Here is a 7,401-nt window from a genome sequence, read left to right as displayed (position 1 = left end):
ATTTAACGAAACAGTTGCTGTTACATCCCAGGTATATACATGACGTAAATATGTAATTTATGTTTCCTACAACTTTTCGTTTTTGAGCTAGGCTGTTCACTTAGACCTTTTTGTAATACTTGGTTATTTGGACCCGGGAGAGCTCAAAAACGTGTATTTTCGTCGAAAACTCAAATTGGATATTTGTTAAGGTCAAAATACTTCCCCTTACGACAGGAAAGGACAAGTAAAAAAGACATGTTAACGATTGATGATATGCACTACTCCAAACACCCCAGAGACTCAACACCAGGGAAGACCTTTGACAAGAGATGCCCTCTGTAGGCCCAGAGGGTAAGCTAACCGATTAGGCTAAGTAGCCTCCTTACCAAATGGCCGGGGATGCCTCAATTAAAAGATAATTTATTCAGGACCTCTTACCGGCTACGGTAATGGCGCTGATGGCCACTTAATTATGTAAGAGGCTGTGGCTCCACTCCACCGCCTCCCTCCACATGCCTCCTTGATCTTAGCTTTGTTCAAAAGTTACAATTTTAAAGATTGTTATTCAACTGTCAATTAGTATAGCATAGAGTAGTTCTCCATCTCTATTCTATAGTAGTTCTTTTCGGGGAATAGTTCTTTGGTAGTTCGTTTAGTACAATGAACTAGATAGTTCGTTTGAGCTTGATAGTTCACGCATTCAGTGAAGCCCCGACGTCCCAAACGAACTATCAAGTTCAGATAGCTAACAGACTGGAGTAACTTAATTTATAACAGAAATACGAATGGGCAAATATAAGCCTGAAAAAGTCAAGAAAAAAAACAAACAAACGAGTAAATGGACTTCGTAAAACGAAAATACTACTAGATTTATTATGATTACTCAAGAAAAGTTTTAATTGGATAAAATTGTATATCCTATGATATCATGTTCCATACAACTAATTAGAGGAAATCCTAGTTCATTTGAAGTTATTTTTGTTTCTTGTCAGGCTGTTATTTTATTATATTTAATATGTATTATTTGTAACCGTCAAATTGAGCTATAATTTACGTAAAATTTATTTTACTTATTTTATGTTCAACCTTTAGCTTTGAACAGCCCTGATGAAGCCCTGCAAAGTGGAGTGAAACGTCGGACATTAAAATAGTTTTAAACTATTTGTTTTGTTTTTTACTGCAACTCTGACCATCTTCAAATATTTAAAATTTATTTTTCATTTATTTTAAAATTTATTGGTCATTAATTGGTTTTTTTTTTTTTTTTTTTTTTTTTTAATGACAAATCTTATTGACGAGGAAGAAGTACCAAAAATATTTGTTTCAATTAATTATTATAAAAAAATTTAAAGTTCGTGGATTAATTTTTTTTTTTAAACTGCTACATTCTCAAGAGTACAACATTATGTGTGACCCATGTAAAGTATTAATTATACAACAGATAGTAACGTAATAAAGTTTAAAAACAATTTAGTAAAAAATAAATTCACATATTTTTATACCAATAATTTAATAATTTTTTTTTTAAACAACTGCTCAGCTTCAACCCATTGTCAGGAGTTCAGTACTTTGTAAAAAAAAAAAAAATGTGTTTCTTGAACGATAGGGCAAGTAGATGATTTATTCAAGATCACACTCAACCACCAGGTTTTTTCCTAATTAAGGTTACTCTTTTTATAGAGAGGCAGGGTGTCCATCAAGAGGGCTTCTGAGGCCTCAGGGTTGACTCGCAGCTGATTTAACAGAATAGATAATTATCTACCACAGCCAGGTTAAATATGGACCCAAGAGATAGTCGCACAACACCTTACTCACTGAGCTACTCCTCTCCCTTGGTTATAAATCTAAATAAAGACCAAAACTTAAAAAAAGAAAGGAAAGAATTAAGTAATTACCTAGATAGTTTAAAAACAAAAAACATAATAAAATGTTAAAACATTTATATAAAGTAACAATATTCACCTCAATAAATTATATTTGTAAGCTTTAAAAAAAAGTCAAGTATAATTCACTGTAAGTTTCAAATGTTACCATAAGATAATGGGCAAAATTTGAAAAAATACAAAACTGAAACTAAAATTTCTTTTTTAATATTAATTTAATTGAAAATAAATGCAATAATTAACAAAATTTGGAGAAAAAAATCATTCCAGTGCAAATGAGTTATGTTTTATTTAAAATATCTAAACATTGTAGATCATACCTTATTTATCTTTATTAACCTTAACCGATGGACCTTGCTGACTTAATATTATTTGAATATTCTTAGAATCATTATAATATCTTAAGAATATATTCCATATACTTCCTTTTGGTAGATGGTCCAGAGTACCGAAGTTTTAGAAGCAGAGCACTCAAACAACAGGCTTTACATCTTCCTCAGCTATGTAGTTCTACAAAACATTAATCATAATGAAAAAAATACTGAGAATTAGGTAAGGTTGAACTTTTATACATATACATTGTAAAATATGACAATTGATGGAAAAAATGAGAAAGCAACATAAAAAAGTGACAGATATGGAGAGCAAGAGATTTTTGTTAATCTACCTGTGACTGAATCAAAGATTAGCATCAGAATTGACAAAATTGTGAAATAATCAATAATTATTTATTCTTCTATTTTATAGTAAACCAATTTAAATAAATATTGAAAAATCAATGATGCTAAGACATGTTGATTAGTAGTTTTTTTTTTTTATTAAAAACTTCTGTAATTTCATTTGATATTTCATGGGTTGATCACCATCCTCAGAATTACTACAATATATGAGTATAGGATTTCTTCAGCAGTTCTAGGTAAATTCATTCATTATTTGTGATACTTATGCCTTGGCCTTCTTAACTGCCTTAGCCCAGTCATCCCTGTTAGCAACACACCTGATGGATATTCCACTTTTTCCTTGATCTTTTACAGTATCTACTAATCTTACCTTCACTCTTCTACTAGGCCTAATCCCATCTGGCTTCCTAATATAAAGTCTCTTTGCTGTCCTTGCTTCATCTTTTCTCAGGACATGTCCCAACCATTTCATATGCTGAACTCGAGCAAAAAGAGAAAAAGCTAAGAAGATTTCTGTAAAATAAATAGATCTCCTTGTTTGCTCCAAGTCAGAGAGCTCCTTCTTCCCTTTTCCCTTCTTAAGATTTTTCTCTCAAAATGATCTATTCGTTCTGCAGATGCTTTCATAAGAATCCATGTCCCACACACATAAGTAGCAACAGGACCAATCATAGTTTTGTATAGTCTAAACTTGGTTGTACAAATCAATAATCTACTTTTCAGAAGACTTACAAAGTACTATTGGCAGCATTTATTTTAGCTGCTATTACCTGCTGTTTCTTGGTAAATAATATTCAATAATATTATAAATAATAAATAATTAATACTATTAATATATATCAGAAGGTTTTAATGCCATTTAAAATCAACATTGATTTAAATTGGCTTCTTGTAAAATTGAGGAAGAAGAATTTAAAAAGTGTGGATACTGGCAAATACCATATGAATATTTTTTTTTCATTTTATTTTTTAAACTATTGGGAATAAGAAAATATAAGAAATCTTGTACTCACACAGCATAGAAATTCCAAGAGTAGGGACAAACCATCAAACATCAATTTATTTATAAAAATAAAATACTATCAATTAGAAGAACTTAGTGCTATAGATTTTCAATAATTATTTATAATTTCACAATTTTCTCAATGCTGAAGCAAAAATTTGTTACAGGCACTGATAGGTAGCAAAACCTCTTACTTATACGATTTCCACTTTTACCTCTTGGCTTCAGATCCATTCTAAGATAGTTAATAATTGTTTGTGTCTATGTGAGTTTGAAAGTGAAATGGGATGACTATAAAATCATACAATATTTCTTTTTAATATAACTGACTCAATTTCTAAAAAAACAATGACTAAATGCTCAATGAATGATAAAACTTAGTTCCAGGTATCTAATATCTTCTCTTCTTATTCATTAAGTTAAATGAAGTTTTTAAATTTATATATTTTATATGGATAAGGTATCCATTCATTAAAAATAAATTAAATGAACACAAAAACTAGTTTAAATTTAAATACTATTGAAAACAATAAAGAAATAAAAATATTGATTACCAGAGCTTCATCAGTTAAACATTTCACTTGCACTCACTACAAGGAGCTTTTCTATATTCATGCTTAAATGGTGAAATATTTACTATTTCAATTATAAAAACATTGTCTCAATTTCATACATCTGTAACTAAGGGTGTATGCCATGATAAAGCCAGCTCTCAATATATTTATGAGACCTCAGCTCTAAAAGGTACCTTAGAAAGCAGAATCGAGATATTTAAACAGAAAGTCCTTCGTACAATTACAGGAGCGATCTGGGCCTTAACACATGTAGATGAAGAAATAGCAGTGAACTGCTTGCAGAGACTGGTCAATCAATATCTCATGATATGAAGACAAGGAGGTTAAGATTGGTGGAACATGTGGCTCAAAGCATTCCGTCAGGACGCCTCTACACCACAATGAATACCAGTATATTAGGCAAGAGACCATGCGAGTGATGAAAAACCAGATGAATAGACAGAATAAACAAAGAACAATGCATCAGACTGGAAAGCAGTAGCACAAGAAAGGCAGGCGTGGAGAAGGCTGGTTCGGGCATCCAAATATCTACATGGTCTGTAGAGCCAACTGAAAAAAAAAATGTTCATAAAAAAAAAATATAGTTTTATTAATGAAAGGAATATGGTCCGGGTGCGGTCAAAAAAACTCAAATAGTAGAATTATACTATTTTAATGAGCCAACGTTTCGCCCCACGTTGCATTTTATACTTTACTTTTCATATTTTATACTTCATATTTTATACTTATTTCATAATTTTACTTTTATACTTATACTTCATATTTTATACACGTGCATATTTTATACTTTACTTTTCCTTTGTTTCTCTATCTGTTTTAATGTATGTATTTAATGTATATTTCCATTTATTGTTCACCTAATTTAAATCCTGTTTTATCATGTTTACTTCACAAATTATTTTCGTTATTGTGGCACAACTGCCGTCCCCACTCCTCCCAATACCAACGGTCATTTTTGTTTTGACTGCCGTCAAAGGTATGCATTCTGTCTCATCATTTGATTTGTATTCTTTTTTCTTTTTACATCTCTTTATTTGTATTTTCTTTAATATTTCTCTTCTTATCTATTTGTTACTATTACCCTTTACATTTACTATCTTTAATTTTTCTTATTATATCTTACTTTTTTACATTTTATACCCCTGTTATTTTACACTTATGTTTTTGTTTTCCTTATGTAACTATGTGTTTGTATCTTTTTTAGCCCTGACGAAGCCCTGCAACATGGGGCGAAACGTTGGCTCATTAAAATAGTATAATTCTACTATTTGAGTTTTTTTGACCGCACCCGGACCATATTCCTTTCATCTTTCCACACGGTCAATCAACATCTTCCAGTATAGTTTTATTAAGTATTTTCATTATGTTTGATAACTTTCTAATTTATTACAAGGCAATGAATGTTTAATAAAATTTATTTAACAGTAAAAGTCAAAGTTTGTATAATGACAAAAATGTGAAGATGGGGATCAACCCCAGAAACATCAAATGAAATTACAAAAGTATTTTATTTTATTTTTTAATAAAGATACTACTTATCAACTATTTTAGCACCATTGATTTTTCAATATTGATTTAAATTGGTTTACTGTAAATTTGATAAAGAAATATAAATAATTACTGATTATTTCAACATTTTTTCAATTCTAGAGCAAAAATTTGATTCAGTCACAGGTAGATTAACAAAAATCTCTTGCTCTCCTTATTGTAACTTTTAGATGTTGGTTTCTCACTTTTTCCATGAATTGTCATACTTTACAATGTATGCATATAAGAGTTCAACCTTGCCTAATTCACAGTAATTCTTTTATTATGTATAATGCTTTGTGAAACTACAGAACTGAGGAAGATGTGAAGCCCGTAGTTTGATTTGCTTTGCTTCTAGAACTTTGGTGCTCATGAATATCTTCCAAAAGGAAATATATGGAACTTATTTATAAGATATTAAAATGATCCTAAGAATATTCAAACCGTAACAGGTCCATCATGTAGGTTCTACAATGTTTAGATATTTCATAGAATAAAACTCATTTGCACTGGAATAATTTTATGAATAATTTCATTTATTTCCAATTAAATTAATATTAAAAATGAAATTTTTGTTTCTAGTCTTGCATTTTTGTAAATTTTGCCCGTTATCCTATGGTAACATTAGGAACTTGCATTATTATGAATTAGACTTCATTTTTTTTAATAGTTTACAAATATAATTTATTAACACTTTATTATGTTTTTTGTTTCATAAAAATTAATGTGAACTAAGCAGGTAAATACTGAAATCTTTCCTTTCTTTTTTAAGTTTTGGTCTTCATTTGGAATTATTACCATAGGGAGAGGAGTAGCTCAGTGAGAAAGGTACTATGTCACTACCTCTGACTCAGGCTGTAACAGATAACTATTTATTCTGTTAAATCAGTCATTTTGACTTATGACTCATTAATAGGTTCAGGAGCCCTCTTGAGCATACCCACACTATAAAGAGACTAACCTTAATGGGGAAAAAAACCTGGTGCTTGAGGGTGATCTCGAATAAACACCTACTTGCATAACAGTTGTTCAAGAAACAATATTTGTTTTATAAAGTACTGAACTCCTGACTCTAAATGGGTTGAAATTTTGGTTTCCAATCTTGCATAATTGCAAATATTGCCCATTATCTTATGGTCACATTAGGAGCTTGCAGTGTTATGAATTAGACTTAACTTTTTTTAAGGTTTACATATACACCAACTTAACAATTTGAAATTTTAACTAAGAACCATATTGATATTCTAGGATTACATAATCCTAGTAAAAGTATAAAATTATACTGTTTACATAATTATATATAAAATTATAAAATTATTTCCTTTATAAATAAACAAATAAATGGCCAGAGAAAACATAGGTGGTGCTCTGAGGGGGAAGGAGCTGAAACTCTTCATATTGGAGAGAAACAATAACGGTTCCGGCGGTTGTAATAGTTGTAGTCTAGATCAGCAGGTAGCGTGTTGCTACAAGACTTTTTGTATAACTAACAAGTTATTATTTTTCCTTAGATATTGAATTTTAGGACAGGCGTACCAAGACCATTTGGGCCCATGACATATTCCTTTTTAGGGCTCGGGATTGATTTATTTTTGAGGCATGGGATGAATATAATTTTTAGAACTTGGGCCGATTTGTTTTTGTTTTTTTTTGGCCGGCGCTATCCTTTTTTTGTGTTTGGGTAAATTTGTTTTTGGGGCCCGGATTGGATTTATATTTATAATTATAATTTATATTTTTTATTTATTTTT

This window comes from Halyomorpha halys, unplaced genomic scaffold (assembly GCF_000696795.3).
Source record: "Halyomorpha halys isolate HHAL.00 unplaced genomic scaffold, Hhal_1.1 Scaffold370.1, whole genome shotgun sequence".
Classification (NCBI taxonomy): domain Eukaryota; kingdom Metazoa; phylum Arthropoda; class Insecta; order Hemiptera; family Pentatomidae; genus Halyomorpha; species Halyomorpha halys.
The sequence above is the reverse complement of the archived record's forward strand: the minus strand, read 5'-3'. Positions refer to the sequence as shown.